The sequence below is a fragment of the Saimiri boliviensis genome, chromosome 5 (assembly GCF_048565385.1).
Source record: "Saimiri boliviensis isolate mSaiBol1 chromosome 5, mSaiBol1.pri, whole genome shotgun sequence".
In the NCBI taxonomy this organism is placed as follows: domain Eukaryota; kingdom Metazoa; phylum Chordata; class Mammalia; order Primates; family Cebidae; genus Saimiri; species Saimiri boliviensis.
Genome location: NC_133453.1, coordinates 67635341 through 67653974, shown reverse-complemented (window position 1 = coordinate 67653974; position 18634 = coordinate 67635341). Strand labels below are relative to the sequence as shown.

Below are 18634 nucleotides of genomic sequence, written 5' to 3'. Positions count from 1 at the left end.
CTACTCCTCACAGTCCGGTCGAGGGAGGGTCCGGGAGACGCGGGTTTCCCGGCCGCTGGTCCAAGAAGCAATGCCAGTTTCGGTACCTTTGTGTTTTCGTCCCCGAAGTAGTAACTCTAGGAACCTGCACTTTCAACCCCTTTGGGGTTTGTCCTAAAACTCAGACATTGGAAGAGGGCGGGGATTTGGTAATGAGAATCTCCCAGCTTTGCCTTTGCGACCAAACTGGCAGTGCTTTTGTTATTACTTCATTGGCCAGTTGCAGCTTCTTGGGACAACTCTGGCCGGATCCTTACGCATCGCTGGTGTCCTTAACCTGGTTTTCCCTGCAGCTCCTAAGGCAGCCTCGACGGACTCCGGGAGTCATCAGCTCTCCACCGCCCCTCGAGCCGGTAGTCAGAGAGGACCCCTGAGTCAGGATCTGCGTCCTGGGATTTCACATTTTTTTCTTTTCCTGTATGGACCAGGCGAGAGGACACAATGGAATCACTCTTCCGGGGCTAAGACTCGACCTGTGCAGGGAATGGCTGGGACCTCTGGTCTCCACCGCCACGGCAGTCCCCTAGCTCAGAGGTTGCCTCGGGTTTCCACCATTCAAAAAAATATATTGTTACTTTTTTTTTTTTTAAGAGTCAGAGTTTCACTCACAGGCTGGAGTGCAGTGAAGCGATCACAACTCACTGCAGCCTCGAATTCCTGTGCTCAAGGGACCCTCCTGCCTCAGCCTCCGGAGTAGCTGGGACCACAGGCATATGCCACCATGCCTGGATAATTTTTTTTTTTTTTATTTTGTAGAGACGGGCTCTCGCTATGTTCCTCAGGCTAGTCCCAAACTCCTGGGCTCAAGCGGCCCTCCAACCTCGGCCTCCCAAAGTGCTGGGGCTAGGATTACAGGCATGAGCTACCGCGCCTGGCTCGAATCTTTGGCTCCATACTCCCTTCTGCACACCTTCCCACCCCCAGCTTGAGAGTCTCAGTCAGTCATTTCTCTTCCACCTGCCTCCAGGCACTGTCGTCCAGCAGCGTGCAGTCTAGTGCAGAGAGCGATAGCCCGCGTGTATTTTCTGAGCGCCCAGCGTTCTGCCAAGCCCTTTACCTTCGGCATCTCACTGACTCCTGGGAATAGTCCCGTGGGGTGGGTACAATATCACCCACATTGAGGAAACCAAGGCCTAGATCCAATTACATGCTTACGGACACGCAGTCCAACCTCGAACTCAGATCTGGGCCGCGGAGGCAAGGCCGCTGTCGCTCGGGGCTGTTTCCGGTCAAGGGACGCGAGAGAAGGCGGCACCACACTTAACTCTCCCGGGCCTGGTGTGCCAGCTCCACGGAACAGATGGGAAGGGGCATTGGCGGTCCTGAGGGCGACCTGCCCCAAGGAGCATCTTGGAAGGGGGGTTCCCCTGGGAGAGGAGGAGGCGCGTCCCGCGGCGCAGAGGGTAGCCCCGGGAAGATTCCCAAACAGACTCGAGCCTCTGCGGAGAGGGTGGGAGGCGGGTGCCCCCTGGCTTGCCACGTGAAGCCGAGCTTGGGGACCGAATGTTTTGTTCCCTCTGGGATTCCGCCCTGAGTTATCTTTGCTCCCTGCTGGGGTGTAAGTAAATCCCAGGGTCCTGAGCAGGAATCATCAGATACTCAACTTTCCCAGTGGTGGCCTTTCGGTGGTGCTGGGCTTTCAGACCCAATTTCGCCTTTTGTCTTCCAGATCTAACAGACTGTAGTCAGGTGCATTTCACTTTATTGTCTGTTCGCCTGTTCGATGGTTAAAGCAAAGAGAGCGAGAGCCAGGGTTCTCGACCCGGGAGAGCTCCCTGCATGCAGCGAGGGGTCCCCCAGGGTCCAAGGTACTGAACCGGTGGTCTAACTGTGGGATCCCAGGCCCAACAGGCAGGCTACAGGTGGGCGAGCTTCCAAGGGCGAGAGAAACCCATTCTCCTTAGATGGTGAAAGCTGCCAGATCTCAGTGCCCAGGTCCTGAGAGCTGCAAATGCTGATGGAATAGGTTACTCCCTCCTCTTTTCCCCACATCCTCCCCGCCCCCAACCAGGAAGAAAAGCTAGGACCGCTGAGCTGTTCACTTTGCACTTTCAGCAGCACTCACATTGAGATAGGAGAAGACGCAACAAGGTTTGTTCTCAGTCCGAAAGAAAACAATCTCAGAGAACACAGGGACACAGGGAGTGGAAAGACACACTGAGGCCGATCAGGAGGTGGGGGTGGGGAGCTGCGGTAGAGAGGGCATCAGGAAAAATAGCTAATGCATGCTGGGCTTAACACCTAGGTGACAGGGTCGACAGGTGCAGCAAGCCACCATGGCACACGTTTACCTGCGTAACAAACCTGCAAATCCTGCACATGTATCCTGGAACTTAAAATTTAAAAAAGGTAAAACCCACAAAATCTCCAAGGTTCCGGGCCTCTGAACTGCGGACCATTTGTGCCTGGTGATCTGTTCTGGGACGCAGTTGCGCTCCGTGGGCGCCGGGAGGGTGCTGCGTGTGGGAGGCGGGGCGGAGGAATGGAAGTGGGAGGGGGTGAGGGTAGCCGGGAGGAGAACGTCTCTGGGGTCCTGGACCTCTGATCCTCATTGTCACCGGCGTTGATTGGCTCCAGCTGTCAGGTTAAAACTACAACTCCTTCCCTAAGAGCCACAGACATGAACCCTGTGCCGCCCCAGGACTGGGGTTCTCAGCGTTGGGTTGTCAGTGCAGCATGCTTCTGGAACTTTCAGAGCCTCTCAGGCCTTAGACCCTACTTAGGCCCTTTTCACTTTAGTGTCTATTCAGTGGTTAAAGCAAACACACACCTACACCCACACACACCCCTCTGCCACCACCATCACCACAACCACCAAACAGAACTAGGAAGGAAACGTCTGGAACTCAGAGAGTACCCATTGGACACAAAATTCTCTTCTCTTTGACAGAATCTTTCTTTCCACTCTCTCATTTTACAGCAAAAGAGTGGTGCCACCTCCTATGGATGCGGAGAGGATGTGCTGACACGTGGCCTCGGAGCCAGACTTTGTAGCCTTGGGGAAAGGACTGAATATTTCTGTGCTTCCTCGTTTGCATCTGTGGAATGCGGGTGATACTGCGCTCTTCCTCCTGGGATTGTTGCCTGGAAATACACCATAATATGTTCATCGCCGCCAGGTTTACTGAGAGACTCGGCTTTCTCGGGCCTCAGCTGAATGGGTTTTAAACTAAGGAGGGAGGCCTGGGCGGATTTTTCTCTCTCGTGCCTTAAGCAGGCCTTGTCCTGGCGGCAGCCAAGGTGAAGGCCGACGCTGTCTCCAGGATCCAGTGGACCAGACCGGCCAGGGCATTTGGGCGTGGGCCTCCGAGGCGAGGCGGCAGCGGGTGATCCAGGTGCGTTGGGAAGCGGTCAGACGCTGGGGCTGGAGGAAGTGCAGGGCCCGCCCGCAGTACTGCAGTCTGGAAAGACAAAACGCTGCTCCTCCACTGTCCCATTCTGTCTGTAGGCCTCTCTGCAGTTTCCCTGCGTGCCACACCTGGGCTGCTTCCGCTCACTTCTTTGGAAATGGAAAGGGGAGCAGAGGGAAGAACCTTGCAGGTTATTGACAGGGAACTGACCCCAGACAGTATAGGGTCAGTTATTGTTTGCATATACTTGTGCATGTATGTCAGATTGTTTGCCTGTACTTGTCCACATATGCTATCAAATGCATAAAACCCTCTGTATGTTTCAAATGTGTAAACACACAAGCATTTTTAAATTTATTTATTTTCTTTTGAGATGGAGTTTTGCTCTTGTTGCCCAGGCTGGAGTGCAAATGGCAGAATCTGGGCTCATTACAACTACTGCCTCTCAGGTTCAAGCAATTCTCCTGCCTCAGCCTCCCAAGTAACTGGGATTACAGGCATGTGCTACCACACCCAGCTAATTTTTGTATTTTTAGTAGAGATAGGGTTTCACCATGTTGGCCAGGCTGGTCTCAAATTCCTGACCTCCACCTGCCGCAGCCTCCCAAAGTGCTAGGATTATAGGTGTGAGCCACTGTGGCTGGCCAGCATTTTTATTTTTTAGAAAACTTTTCTTTCTATGTCAGTAGTTACAGAGCAGTCATTTTCTTTTCAAGGAGAATGTGAGGAAGGATCATCACTTATTTGTCTATCTTCTTTGCCTTGTCATCTAGATAATTTCCAATATTTACAAACAACACATGAGTGAATGTCTTCTGGGAAGCTTTGCCCACATGTTCAATTATATTTGTAAACTAGAATCCTAGTAACTGAATTGTATGTCAACATTTTAATAGCTACCACTAAGCTCTCCTTAAAAAACAAGCAATTTGAACTCTTTACTCATTTCTCAGCACTCTCACTAAGAATATTAAGAATCTTCAGGCTGGGTACAGTGGCTCATGCCTGTAATCCCAGCACTTTGGGAGGCCGAGGTGGGTAGATCACCTGAGGTCAGGAGCTCGAGATCAGCTCAGTCAACATGGTGAAACCCCATCTCTACTAAAAATACAAAATTAGCAGGGTGTGGTGGCACATGCCTGTAATCCCAGCTACTTGGGAAGCTAGGCAGAAGAATTGCTTGAACTTGGTAGGCGGAGGTTGTGGTGAGCTGAGATTGTATCATTGTACTTTAGCCTGGGCAGCAAGAGTGAAACTCCATCTCAAAAAAAAAACAAAAAACAAAAAACAAAACAAAACAAAAAAAAAAAAACAAAAAAAAGAACAAAAGAAACTTCAGTAATTTTTGAATATGATAGGCTTAATATAGTGCCACATTTTAACTTGCAAAGCCTTTACTATGAGTAGAGTGTGTGTCTTTTTTTTTTCTTTTTTTCAGAGGGGGTGCTCTACTATATTGTTCAGGCTGATCTTGAACTCCTGGGCTCAAGTGATCCTCCTGCCTCAGCCTCCAGAGTAGCTGGGACCACAGGCATGTGCCATCACATGCTTGACTTGTGTTTTTATATAGGCATTTGATTATCTTATTTGAATTGCCTATTTATGTTCTCTGCCCATTTTTCTTTTTTCTTTCTTTCTTTTTTTTTTTCCTGTTGTTGTTGTTTGAGATGGAGTCTTGCTCTGTCGCCCAGGCTGGAGTGCAGTGGTATGATTTCTACTTACTGCAACCTCCACCTCCTGGGTTCAAGCGATTCTTCTACCTTAGCCTCCTGAGTAGCTGGGACTACAGGCATGTGCCACCATGCCTGGCTAATTTTTTGTATTTTTAGTAGAGACAGGGTTTCACCATGTTAGGCAGAATGGTCTCAATTTCCTGACCTCATGATTTGCTCACCAAGGCCTCCCAAAGTGCTGTGTACAGGCATGAGCCACCGTGCCCAGCCCCATTTTTCTGTTTTTAAAAAATTGATTTATAGGAAATCTTAACATATTATGGAGATTAACTTATTATTGTGTTTATAGTCAATATTCATTCCAAGTTAATTGCTTCTCTTTTACTTTTATTTTCTTTTTCAGTTAAGAGATTTTAAGTTTTGTATAGCCAAATATGCAACTCTTTTTTTTTTTAAATGCCTCCTGGGCCTTCAGGTCATGATTATAGATGCCAATACTTTTAGATATTAATACTTTTAGAGTTAATATATACAGTGGTTAAAAGTATGGGCTCTGGGCTCAAATCCTAACTTGGCTATTGGCTAGCTGTATAAATTTGGGAAAGTTATTTAATTTCTCCGTGCCTCAGTTTAGTGTTTAATCAGAACAAACCTTCATTTGGACTACTGATGGATAGTTGTGGAACAGACCAAGTGTTGTCTCTCCAAATCTGATATTTGGGGAATGCAGCTAAACCACTCCCTAGCCGACCTTGCACTTATGTGTAACCATGTGATTCAGTCCAAGGCAATAGAACACAAGTGGAAGTCATATGTGCCTCTCCTGGGACAGGACCTTTTAGGCAAAGTTGAGACTCCTCTCTGCTCTCTTTTTCCTTCCACTGGCTGGAACCAGCTTCAACTGTGCAGATGACATGGCCCTAGAGGCTCCTAGTGGCCCTGGAGAATCACTGCCTGGGGGAATCGTCATTACTTGTTTGGAAGATTATCTGAAATAAACTTCTTATATTTTACGATACTGAATTTGAGACATATGTGGCAGCTTAGCTGCTATAATACAATGACCTTGAAGTCAGGATGCAATGACTTTGTCAGGAAAGAATTACAGGAAAAAATCCAGAACATCTTTTATCTGTGAAAACCAGATGAATGGGAAGCCAAGTACAGAACTGAAACCATTTGATTCCTACGTGCAGTCAGTCCATGAATAGAAAGAGGTTAGCACAGCTGGTTGTTATCATTAGGAACATAAGTCTTTAAATGATCATTAGTGGGGTTCTGGCAGGTCTAAGCCCCAATCATATGCGTTTCCTTTTAAAGGTGATGGATTGCAGAAATTTTGTCACCCTGCCACTTGGGGCCCTCCCCTCCATGTCAGTGTCACTCTTGCCTTGGGCACATGCTTATTATGCTTAGGAGTTGTCATGGGGTGGGTGATAAGCCAACTTTCTACTTTAGTCTTTTTTGGACGACAGTGCCTAAGATAATGGAATGAGCGAGGGCAAAGGCAGCAGCACAAAGACAAGAGGTACTAATAATGATATAACTTCAAATAGAAAAAAGAAAAAAAAGGGAGACTTCCTGCTAAAATGGCCCAAATGGCTTTCATTTGAGGAAAGTATGCGAACTTAAGTGAATGGACTTTGAGATGTCATTTTGGGCCACTTCAGGACATTGTTTTTGGTCTATTTCCCAGTCCTCAGCTGTGTATTCCTTGCTGGTGTTCCTATATAGCTAAGTTCTGAATTGATGTGCTTTGGTTTCATTTAGAACTGAGCAGAATTTATCACCACACTCCAGAAAAGACTGAATACTAAGGAGCCACACGAAGTCTTGTATAAGACAGTGATGACACCCAGTGGTCATTTAGGGTCTTCATCTACATCGACCCAATTCACAGTAAAGCTAACAAATTGGACATATTAGCATACAAAAAGTGCTATGTGTGTGACAGCCTGTGAGGGAAGGGACAGCTAGACTTTGCAGCCCTGACTCTTGTGCCCTTGTAGTTTATTTTTTTTATTATTATTATTTTTTCTTGAGACGGAGTCTTGCTCTGTTGCCCAGGCTGGAATACAGTGGTGCCATATTGGCTCTCTGCAACCTCCACCTCCCAGGTACAAGTGATTCTCCTGCCTCAGCCTTTCCAGTAGAGTAGCTGGGACTACAGGCATGCACCACAATGCCTGGCTAGTTTTTGTATTTTTAGTAGAGATGAGGTTTTGCCATGTTTGGCCAGGCTCGTATCAAACTCCTGACCTCAAGTGATTTGCCTGCCTCAGCCTCCCAAACTGCTGGGATTACAGGTGTGAGCCACCACACCCGGCCTAGGGCATTTCTTTTCTTTTCTTTTCCTGAGATAGAATCTCACTCTGTCAGCCAGGCTGGAGTATAGTAGCATGATCTTGGCTTACTGCAATCTCCACCTTCCAGGTTCAAGCGATTCTCCTGTCTCAGCCTCCCCAGTAGAGTAGTTGGGACTACAGGCATGCATCACTGTGCCTGGCTAATTGTTGTATTTTTAGCAGAGACAGGGTTTCACCATGCTGGCAAGGTTGGTCTTGAACTCTTTTTTTTTTTTTTTTTTTTTTTCGAGACGGAGTTTCGCTCTTGTTACCCAGGCTGGAGTGCAATGGCGCGATCTCGGCTCACCGCCACCTCCGCCTCCTGGGTTCAGGCAATTCTCCTGCCTCAGCCTCCTGAGTAGCTGGGATTACAGGCACACGCCACCATGCCCAGCTAATTTTTTATATTTTTAGTAGAGACGGGGTTTCACCATGTTGACTGGGATGGTCTCGATCTCTTGACCTCGTGATCCACCCGCCTCGGCCTCCCAAAGTGCTGGGACTACAGGCTTGAGCCACCGCGCCCGGCCCTGGTCTTGAACTCTTAACTTCAAGTAAGCTGCCTGCCTCAGCCTCCCAAAGTGCTGGGATTACAGGTGTGAGCCACTGCGCCCGGCCGGGCGTTTCTTACTATGCAATTACCTGCCCTAGTTGAGCTCAGTAAAGGGTTTCACTCTTTTCTCTATTAACACTTTTGATACTTTGTCATAATCCCAAGAATAGCTGCTGGAATCCTGAGATGTTTAAAGAAGGTTTTACTTAAGTCTTGGGATAACAAAAGGGAAATAAACATCAAAAGTAATCTGGACCCAGATGGTCAAATACTTTAAACTGTGTTGGTGTGAACCATGCATTTCTTGTATAAAATAACCCCATCATATAGTGAGTGACTGAAGGGAAAAAATGACATATAAGAGACTACTTAAAGGGTAAATGAGAGTTAGGTAAATAGTTGAGAGAAAGGGATTATAGAAAGAAGAAATAGCATGTGCAAAGTTCTGAGTCTGAAAGGGACATTTGAAAACCTGGAAGAAGGCAAGCTGGTCCAGACCACAGTGAATGACAGTGTGTAAGGTGGGGCTGGGAAGGTAGGCAGGGAATATATCATGTAGGACCTAATAGGTTTTTGGCCCAAGAACAATAGAAAATTCTAAATGTTAAAAAAATTTTGGCTGGGTGTGATAGCTCACGCCTGTAATTCTAGCAGTTTGGGAGGCCGAGGCAGGCATATCACGAGGTCAGAAATTCAAGACCAGCCTGGCTAATATAGTGAAACCTCATCTCTCTAAAAATACAAAAATTAGCCAGGCGTGGTGGTGTGTGCCTGTAGTCCCAGCTACTCAAGAGGCTGAGGCAGGAGAATCACCTGAACCCGGGAGGTGGAGGTTGTGGTGAGCCGAGATTATGCCACTGTACTCCAGCCTGGGCAACAAAGCAAGACTATCTCAAATAAAATAAAATAAACTTTTAATTTTTAGATAATTATAGATTCACATGCAGTTGTAAGAGATGATAAGGAGTGATCCTTTGTACCCTTTCCAGTTACCCCAGTGGTAGTGTGAAGTTATAGTGCAAATCAACAAAGTTTTTTTTTTTTTTTTAAGAGATAGAGTCTTGCTATGTTACCCAGGTTGGACTACAATTCCTGGGCTCAAGTGATCCCCTTGCCTCAGCCTTCTGAGTAGACATGTGCCACTGTATCTGGCCTACAAAAAGGATATTGACTAATCTATTCTCTATTCCTATAATTTATCATTTCAATAACGTCGTATCAGTGGAATCATAAAGTATGAAAGCTTTTGAGATTGGCTTTTTTTTTTTTTTTTTTTGTAACTCAGAGAACGTAATTTTCTGGAGATTGGTCCAGATGGTTGTATGTATCAATAATTTCTCCTTTTTTATTGTTGAGTACTATTCCATGAATTTTTTTTTTTTTTTGAGATGGAGTCTTGCTCTGTTGCCCAGGCTGGAGTGCAGATCTTGGCTCACTGCAACCTCTCCCTTCTGGGTTCAAGCAATTCTCCTGCCTCAGCCTGCCAAGTAGCTGAGACTACAGGTGCATGCCACCATAACCAGCTAATTTTTTTTTCTTTTTTTTTTTTTTTAGTAGAGATGGGGTTTCACCATGTTGGCCCGGATGGTCTTAATCTCTTGATCTCGTGATCAGCCCACCTCAGCCTTCCAAAGTGCTGGGATTACAGGTGTGAGATACTCTGCCTGTCCTCCATGATATTATATACCACAGTTTGTTTAACCATTTGCCCGTTGAAGGACATCTGAATTGTTTCCAGATTTTGATTATTATGAATAAGGCTGCTACAAACACTTGTGTATGTTTTTATGTTAACATAAGTCTTCACTTTTCTGAGATATATGTTTAGCTTTAATGCTGAGTTTGAGGTATCTCTATCAGTTAGCTACTACTGTGTCACAAGGTATCCCCAAAGTCAGTAGCTTCAAACAATAAGCATTTTTTAATTGTTTGTATGTCTAAGCTTGCTCAGGTGTCTGTGGAGGGCTGACTGAATTGGATGCTGGCTTGTTTGGAATGGCCTCACCCACATGGCTAGCAATTGGATGGCTGTTGGCTGAGGTGACAAGAGTCACTGGACCATCTCATCAACTAGCAGGCTAACCTGCAGCTGGCCTGCAGTGGTGGGGATCTGAGCAAGAGGAGAAGTGTACAATGCCTTTTGAGATCCATGCTTAGAATGTGCACATTGCCACTTGCACTGTATTCTAAACTGAGCAAAGCAAGCCATAAGGTCAGTCTCGATTCAAAAGGGGAAGTGGACTCGGGATGATCAACCTATCCCGGTTTGCCCACGATTTTGCTGGTTTCAGCACTCTAGTCCTGTGTTCCAGGAAACCCCTCAGTCCTGGGCTAACTGGTTAGTCCAGGATGTTTAGTCATCCTAAGCAGATGCCACTTCTTGGTGGAAAAAGCAGCAAAGTCACATTGCAAAGGGCATGGTTATAGGGAGAGGTAAAGAATTGGGACCTTTTTGCAGTCAATCTACCACAGCGTCTGTGAGATTTCCAAGCACAGCTAGCAAGTATCATTTAGCTCTTAGCAGAGAGGTCCGTCTGGAGATAAATTTGGCTTATATGTAACTGATTATCTAATATTTATTGAGCAATTAAATGACAGATGCTAATACAATAAATCACTGTTTTAATTTACACAAATTATTAGGAAATAGATGTTATAGGAGTTTAAGGTATTGTTTCTCAAGATAAAAAGAAAGCAAGAGAAAAGGAAATTGATGGTTAGGAATAAAGATAAGCTACCAAATGCTGATATATGGCCCCCTAAGCCAATCTGGGGCCAATTAGCTTAGGGAAACTATCCTGACACACCTTGATGAGGTTGTGATAGAGCTTGGAAATTGTTAACATTTAGAAAAATGAGTCTTGGGTAATTCAGGAAGGATTGGAGTATGTTCAGCATCGCTCTGCCTGACACGGTAAGGACGTCACCCCAGTTTAAATGGTTAAATGGCGTCTATCACTTACAGCCTGGAGGTACCTGGAGCCATACTGTTCATGCAAAAATTATATTTCAGGTTTTTACTTCAGTGATGACAAAAAATTAATATAAGTATGTCCTGGATCATTTGGATGACTACTTCATAACAGTTCTGTCATATGATTTTAGCACTCATATTTGTCTGTGTGAATAACAAAATTTCAGCCAGTAAATTCCACAGGATGCTATGGTGCACAGTAAAACATGAAGGTGTGGCAGTCACTCAGAGGAGAACTTTGCATAGCACAAGATACAGTAGGCAGGCTGAACTTAAAAGGATCTTCTAGCTGGTCAAAGCAGCATGTCTATAGTTCCAGCTGCTGGGGAGACTGAGGCAGGAGAATTCTTTGAGTCCAGGAGTTTGAGGCTAGAGTAGGCTATGGTTGTGCCTTGTGCCACTGCCTTCCAGCCTGGGCAACAAAGCAAGATTCTATCTCTAGAATATGCATGTGTATGTGTGTGTGTGTGTGAGACATATGAGACTACTTCATATATATATGTGTGTGTATATATATATATATATATATATATATATATATCCTTTATATAGCCCATACCTGCTTGCCACATTTGACTATAATTATCTTTATTATATATACCTCCTTTATATATAGGACGTAGTCTTATATTCTCTTTGAACATTGATGCATTTGGTAGATTCTGTCTTTGTACAATTTACAGCAGTTTATTATCATTAAAGGCTGTAGTAAATGCTCATCAAAGAACTTGTTTCCCATTCTCAACAATGTAGGTTATTTATTTATTTATGAGATGGGGTCTTACTCTGTCACCCAGGCTGGAGTGCAGTGGCAAAATCTCGGCTCACTGCAACCTCCACCACTAGGCCTCAAGTGATCTTCCTGCCTTAGCCTCCCAATTAGCAGGTTATTTATTTAATACAGATTTCATTAATACTCTGTTATAAGTATTAAAACCACATTTTAAATCTGTTTAAGCAGAATACAGAATTTATTGTCCTGGGGTTCATCTGGATTCAAGCAAAGCTGGGTCTAGTGACTGAGATGATGTCATCGGGATACAGACGCTTTCGCTTTAGTTTTCGGCCACTGCATAAAAGGATCCATCCTTCCTCCAGTTTTCGGTAGCAGCTTCATTACTTTCTTTTGAACTTTTGTTGGTAGTGTCTTCAGTGTCCAGATTTCTACTTATAGTCTACTCAAGGCAATTTAGACTTTCTCTATAATGCATATCCAAATCCTGGTAGCTTGTACCTACTTGCTACATTTGACTGTAATTATCTTCTTACATTGTTCTTCCAATATATACATTCAATTCTATACATTTTCCTCTCAATCTGTGCCAAAGTATCTGGGGCACTGCAGCAAACTCACAGGGGTGGCATGGGATGTTTTCAAAATTCAAGGAAAACACAGTTACACCCTACAAACTATGTAGCTTGAGGTAATTCATAGTTTCAACAGGAGATTGCAGAACAGGCTTTTTGATAATGTATCTGTGGTATGTCATTGTATTCGGCACAACTATGATGAAGGCAAGTAGCATGTGAAAATCAGTGTGGAACAGGGAATAAGGGTGGTGGTATCCAATCTGGTTCCGAGGTTTGAGAAGTAGTTCAGGGCTCAACAAGTACACACATCCTATTATGATGCAATTCTGTTATTTGACTGTGATGAAATATGAATATTATATATTCTTTCAACTCTGTGTATTGCTTTTTTCAAATGGCTAGTAAGTTGTTAGGATTTCAACACTTATGAAATTGCTTGGATCTAACTACAGTCATGTGCCCCATAACAATGTTTTGGTCAACAATGGGCAACATACATGATTAATCTTGTGTTCTGTTCAGTACAGCACTTAGCATTCAAACATCATGGCTAATGTTGTTAGTGAGAGTCACACTGAGTGATTAACCGAGAAAAAAGATAACAAGTGATTAAGAACTACAAAGGTGAAAAGTCAGTGATGTTTGTTCATCAGGCAGGCATGTCCTATTCCACAATAGCTAAGATTTTGAAGACTAAGAAGAACTAAGTGACGGAAGCTGTTAAAGTATTTGCTTCATTGAAGGCAATGAGATTAACACAAATTGGAGAACGGTCAATATCAGATATGTAGATACTTCTGATGACCTGGATTGAAGGCCATACACAGAAGCGCATCCCTCTCAGCACTATGACCAACACAGCCAGAGCAAAACCTTTGTTTGCAATGATGAAAGAAAAGACTGGACCTGACTGTGAGGTTGAATTTACTGTTAGCTCTGGTGGTTTAAACAATTCCAGAATTGTTATCCATTATATAATGTGAATGTGAGTGATGAGTCTGTGAGTGCTGATGTGAAGGCAGCTGAAGAATTTTTGGAGACTTTAGATAAGCTGATTGTGGAGGAAAATACTTGCCAGGGCAAACTTTTTTTTTTTTTTTTTTTAACATTGAATGACGTCTGAACTTTTTATTGGCCTCCTGCTCCCCAAAGGGCCTCCTGCTTCTGCTGGCCTAGTGTCTCAGAACTTTGGTGTCGTTGGTCTCAGACACCACTTTGCCATCCACTATCTGGCGGGTGGTGGTCTTTTGGATGGTTTGCCTGGAATTGCTCCTGTCCAGGGCATCACTAATACTGAAGTTCTCGCTATCTTCCAGCAGGCGGCGATAGGTGGCGATCTCAGCCTCCAGCTTGACCTTGATGTTCAGCAGAGCCTCGTACTCCTGGGCCTGGCGCTGTCCCTCTGCCCGGGTCTGTGCCAGCTCTTTCTCCAGGTGCAGAAGGATCCCATTGAGCTGCTCCATCTGCAGGGTGTAGCGGGCCTCCACCTCCCTCAGGCTGTTCTCTAAGCTGATCTTCGTATTTCTCATGGAGTCCAGGTTGATCTCCAAGGACTGGACTGTACGTCTCAGCTCTGTGAGCGTCATCTCAGCAGCTTCAACCTCAGTGGACTGTGTGGTGACCACTGTGGGTGCTCTCCTCAATCAGCTGAGTCCAGTACTTGTCCAGCTCCTCTCGGTTCTTCCGAACCAGCTCATCATATTGAGCCCGGATTTCTGCCATGATCTTGGCTAGGTCCTGAGTTTGGGGGCATCTACCTCCACGGTCAACCCAGAGCTGGCAATCTGGGCTTGTAGGCCATTTACTTCCTCTTCATGGTTCTTCTTCATGAAGAGCAGCTCCTCCTTGAGAGCTTTGATCTCTGTCTCCAGCTGCAGCCGAGTGACTTTGGTGTCATCGATGACCTTGCAGAGACCGTGGATGTCGCTCTCCACAGACTGGCGCATGGCCAGCTCTGTCTCATACTTGACTCTAAACTCATCAGCAGCAAGACGGGCATTGTCAATCTGCAGAACCATGCGGGCATTGTCCACAGTATTTGCGAAGATCTGAGCCCTCAGGTCCTCGATGGTCTTGAAGTAATGGCCCCAGTCTCTGACCTGGGGTCCCTTCTTCTCCAGGTGCTCCCGAATTTTGCTCTCCAGCTTCCGGTTCTCGGTCTCCAGGCTCCTGACTCTGTCCAGGTAGGAGGCCAGGCGGTCGTTCAGGATTTGCATGGTCTCCTTCTCGTTCTGGATGTCTCCCATTCCTGCCAGACCCCCGGCCATCCCCGCAGCCAGGCCCCCGAACCCCCTGTTGCTCCGGAAGCTGGTGCTATGCGTCACGGAGATGCGGGAACCAGAGCCCCCGGCACCTGCATAGACGCTGGCCGCGCTGCTGACCAGCCGGGCGCCGTAGCTGGGCACCCAGGCGGAGCCCACCGACCAGTAGTTGGTGGAGAAGCTGGAGCGAGTGGTGAAGCTCATGCTGCCCTGGGAGGAGAGCGAGAGGACAGGACTCAGGCTTTGACGACCCAAACTTTCAATACAGGTAGAACTCTATTCTGGAAACGGATGCTGAAAAGGACTTTCATCCACAAGAAGGTCAAGTTAATGCCAGGTTTCAAGGCTTTTGAGGACAGGATAACAGTCTCGCATGGGTACAATATTGCAGGCTACAAATTGAAACCCTTTGTGACCTGGCACAGTGAGAGCCCCAGTGCCTTCAAGCATATCAATAAGCTCACACAGGCCAGTGTACTACATTCTCAATAGTCATGAATCCTCTTCCAGGATTCTCTCCTGAATTGCTATGCTAGCAGAATGGAGAAGTATTGTTTGGAGGATAACAAACTTTCCAAGATTCTGCTTATTGTTTTTTATTTTTATTTTTTTGAGACAAGGTCTCATTCTGTCACCTAGGCTGGAGTGCAGTGGTGTAACCTTGGCTCGCTGCAACTTCTACCTCTTGGGCTCAAGTAATTTTCCCACCCCAGCCTCCTGGGTAGCTGGAACTATTAGGTGCAAGCCACCTCACCCAGCTAATTTTTGTGTGTTTTTGTAGAGACAAAGTCTCACCATGTTGGTGAGGCTGGTCTTGAACTTCTGGGCTCAAGTGATCCACCTGCCCCAGCCTCCCAAAGTTCTGGGGTTACAGGCAAGAGCCACTGCTTATTGCTTATTGCTGATAATGCTCCAGCACATCCTCCTTTTATTGGCACTCTTCATCACAACATCAAAGTGGTGTTTCTCCCTCCAAACATCACCTCTTTGATCCAGTGGATCAAGGAGTTACAGCAGCTTTTAAAGCTCACTACCTGAGGAAGACCTTCTTTCAGGCTATTGCTGCAACTGAAGAAGACCCAGAAAAAACACTGATGCAACCCTGGAAGGATTACAACGTCTACGACTGCATTAAGATGAAGCTTGCTTAGGCTTGGGGTGATGTCACCGAAAACTGTATGGATGGCATCTGGAAGAAGAGACTCAAGAGGTTCGCCCAGGACGTTAAAGGATTTGCCAAGGATAAGGAGGCTGCAAAAATCAACAAGGCTGTGGCTGAGATGGCAAACAACTTTAACCTGGGCATGAACAAGGATGACAACATTGAGGAGCAGCCAGAGATGGTTCCTGAGGAATTAACTAATGAATAGTTGTTGGAAATGGAACAAGAAAGTGTAGATGAAGAAGAGGTGAGAGAAGAGGAAACTGCAGGAGATGTAAAACAAGTACCACCAAGGAAATTCACAATGAAGTGTTTAGCAGAAGTTTTGCAGACCTCAAAAAGCTCCTTAAAAGGTTTGAAAATAGGCCGGGTGTGGTGGCTTACACCTGTAATTCCAGCACTTTGGGAGGCCGAGGCGGGTGGATCACTTGAGGTCAGGAGTTCAAGACCAGCCTGGCCAATATGGTGAAACCCCATCTCTACTAAAAATACAAAAATTAGTTGGGTATGGTGGCAGGTGCCTGTAATCTCAGCTACTTGGGAGGCTGAGGCAGGAGAATTGCTGGAACCCAGGAGGTGGAGGTTGCAGTGAGCCCAGATCATGCCATTGCACTCCAGCCTGTAGGACAAGAGTGAAACTCCATCTCCAAAAAAAAAAAAAAAAAAAAAAAAAGAAAAGAAAAAAGAAAAAAAAAAGTTTGAAAACATAAACCCTAACACAGAAAGGTTTCCATTAAGAGAGAGGAATGTCCATGGTGCATTGCCTGCTTACAAGCAAATCTACCAAAAAAAAAAAAAAAAAAAAAGAAAAAAGAAAGAAAGAAAGAAAGAAACCAAGCAAACCCCAAAAACATATTTCTAAAAAGAGTGACATCATTTCAGTAAGAGCCTCAACAGGTCCTTCAGGAATTATTTCAGAAGAAGGCATTGTTATCACAGGAAATGACAGATCTGTGCATATGATTGATCCAGTGGGACAAGATGTAGGAGTGGAAGACAGTGACATTGATGATGTTGACCCAGCGTAGGGGTAGGCTGATATGTGTGTTTGTATCTTAGTTTGTAACAAAAGTTTAAAAAGTAAAACATTTAAAAAATAGAGAAAAACAGGCTCAGCGCCATGGCTCACGCCTGTAATCCCAGCAATTTGGGAGGCCGAGGCGGGTGGATCACTTCAGGTCAGGAGTTCAAGACCAGCCTGACCGACATGGGGAAATCCCGTCTCTACTAAAAATGTAAAAATTAGCACTACAGTGAGCCAAGATTGTGTCATTGCACTCCAGCCTGGGAAGAGCAAAATTTTTTTTTTTTTTTGAGACGGAGTTTCGCTCTTGTTACTCAGGCTGGAGTGCAATGGCGCAATCTTGGCTCACCGCAACCTCTGCCTCCTGGGTTCAGGCAATTCTCCTGCCTCAGCCTCCTGAGTAGCTGGGATTACAGGCACGTGCCACCATGCCCAGCTAATTTTTTGTATTTTTAGTAGAGACGGGGTTTCACCATGTTGACCGGGATGGTCTCGATCTCTTGACCTCGTGATTCACCTGCCTCGGCCTCCCAAAGTGCTGGGATTACAGGTGTGAGCCACTGTGCCCGGCCTGCAAAATTTTATCTAAAAAAAGAAAGAAAGAAAAAATTTATAGAATAAGGATATAAAGAAAGAAAATATTTTTGTACGACTATATAATGTATGTTTTAAGAAAAATGTTATTACAAAAGGGTCAAAAAGTTTAAGAAAATTTAAAAAGTTTATAAAGTAAAAAAGTTAGAGTAGGCCGGGCACAGTAGCTTATGCCTGTGATCCCAACACTTTGGGAAGCTGAGGTGGGTGGATCACTTGAATCCAGGAGTTCAACACCAGCCTGGCCAACATGGTGAAACGCTGTCTCTACTAAAAATATAAAAATTAGCCAGGTATGGTGGCAGGCACCTGTAATCCCAGCTATATGGGGGCTGAGGAATGAGAATTGTTTGAACCTGGGAGGTGGAGGTTGCACTGAGCTGAGATTGTGTCTCTGCACTCCAGCCTGGGTGACAGAGTGAGACTATCTAAAAAAAAAAAAAAAAAAGTAAAAGGATGCTAAGGGCTAAGTTTAATTTATTATTGAAGAAAAAAGTTTTAAATATATTTAGTGTAGCCTAAGTATACAGTGTTTATAAAGTCTACCGTAGTGTACAGTAATGTCCTAGGGCTTCACATTTATTCACTGACACCGAGAGCAACTTTCAAGTCCTGCAAGCTTCAGTCGTGGCAAGTGGTCTATACAAGTATACCATTTCTATGTTTCGATGTATTCAGATACACAGATACTTACTGTTGTGTTCTCATTGCCTCTTGTATTCAGTACAGTAACATGCTATACAGGTTTGTAGCCTAGGAGCAATAGGCCCTTCTATATAGCCTAGGTGTGTGGTAGACTAGACCATCTAGGTTTGTGTAAGCATACCTAGATGTTTGCATCCATGATGTTTGCACAATGATGAAATCGCCTAACGAGGCCTTTCTCAGAATGTATTCCCGTCATTAAGCAACATATGACTGTACTTAATAAATGAAACTCTTATGTGTTTTTTTGGCCAGAGGCACTTTAAAAACTTACCAGGCCAGGCACAGTGGCTCATGCCTGTAATCCCAGCACTTTAGCAGGCCGAGGCAAGTGGATAACCTGAGGTCAGGAGTTCGAGACCAGACTGACCAACATGGCAAAATCCTGTCTCTACTAAAAATACAAAAATTAGCTGGGCGTCGTGGGGGTGGGGTGCACCTGTAATCCTAACTACTGGAGAGGCTAAGGCAGGAGAATTGCTTGAACCTGGGAGGCAGAGGTTGCAGTGAGCTGAGATTGTGCCATTGCACTCCAGCCTGGGTGACAGAGTGAGACTCCATCTCAAAAACACAAAAACAAAAACAAAAAAACTTACTGAGACAATGAAGGAAGGCATTGTGAACCAAGAAATTTGGTGAAGCT

At 45.3% G+C, this 18634-nt stretch overlaps 1 pseudogene; it reads right to left on the bottom strand.

Moving 5' to 3' along the window:
* Positions 1-13417: 13417 nt before the first annotated feature.
* On the bottom strand, positions 13418-14710 carry LOC101046464 (keratin, type I cytoskeletal 18 pseudogene; annotated as a pseudogene).
* Positions 14711-18634: the final 3924 nt, after the last annotated feature.